This window comes from Babylonia areolata, unplaced genomic scaffold, assembly GCF_041734735.1.
Source record: "Babylonia areolata isolate BAREFJ2019XMU unplaced genomic scaffold, ASM4173473v1 superscaf6, whole genome shotgun sequence".
Classification (NCBI taxonomy): Eukaryota; Metazoa; Mollusca; class Gastropoda; order Neogastropoda; family Buccinidae; genus Babylonia; species Babylonia areolata.
The window spans coordinates 23,718-25,000 of NW_027468371.1; positions in this window are offsets into that span (position 1 = coordinate 23,718).

Here is a 1,283-nt window from a genome sequence, read left to right on the forward strand (position 1 = left end):
GTAAAGGTTGTGGATAAAAGTAACCGGCTTTGGAGAATTGCCTGAATCCTTCCGGCGCTGTGAAAAAAAAGACCAAAAAAAAGACCTGGTCGTCAACGCCTGCTCCTGTCCATGCCAAACGGCGTTTTCCTCTCAACTTTGGCATGCTCGCTGAGGAAAAGGCAGGTAAAGGTTGTGGATAAAAAGTAAACGCGCTGTGGAGAATTGCCCAAATCGTTCAGGCGCCGTGAAAAAAAGAAAGACGTAGTCGTCAACGTCTGGTCCCGTCAATGGCGAAGGGCGTTTTCTCTCAACTTTGGCATGCTCGCTGAGGAAAAGGCAGGTAAAGGTTGTGGATAAAAGTCCGAAGAACCTCGCTACAATTGCCAAAATCTTTCCGCTGCCATTCAAAAATGGACTACTCCTCCACACCTCCTCCCGTCCATGCCAAACGGCGTTTTCTCTCAACTTTGGCATGCTCGGAGAGAAAAAAAGGCAGGTAAAGGTTGTGGATAAAAAAGTAAAAAATTGCCAAAATACTTTCTGGGCCCTCAAAAAAAGGCCTACTCCTCAACGCCTGCTCCCGTCCATGCCGAACCGCGTTTTCTATCAACTTTGGCATGCTCGGAGAGAGAAAAAAGGAAAAAAAGAAAAAAAGGTCCAGTAAAGGTTGTGGATAAAAGTAACCGGCTTTGGAGAATTGCCTGAATCCTTCCGGCGCTGTGAAAAAAAAAGACCAAAAAAAAGACCTGGTCGTCAACGCCTGCTCCTGTCCATGCCAAACGGCGTTTTCCTCTCAACTTTGGCATGCTCGCTGAGGAAAAGGCAGGTAAAGGTTGTGGATAAAAAGTAAACGCGCTGTGGAGAATTGCCCAAATCGTTCAGGCGCCGTGAAAAAAAGAAAGACGTAGTCGTCAACGTCTGGTCCCGTCAATGGCGAAGGGCGTTTTCTCTCAACTTTGGCATGCTCGCTGAGGAAAAGGCAGGTAAAGGTTGTGGATAAAAGTCCGAAGAACCTCGCTACAATTGCCAAAATCTTTCCGCTGCCATTCAAAAATGGACTACTCCTCCACACCTCCTCCCGTCCATGCCAAACGGCGTTTTCTCTCAACTTTGGCATGCTCGGAGAGAAAAAAAGGCAGGTAAAGGTTGTGGATAAAAAAGTAAAAAATTGCCAAAATACTTTCTGGGCCCTCAAAAAAGGCCTACTCCTCAACGCCTGCTCCCGTCCATGCCGAACCGCGTTTTCTATCAACTTTGGCATGCTCGGAGAGAGAAAAAAGGAAAAAAAGAAAAAAAAGGTC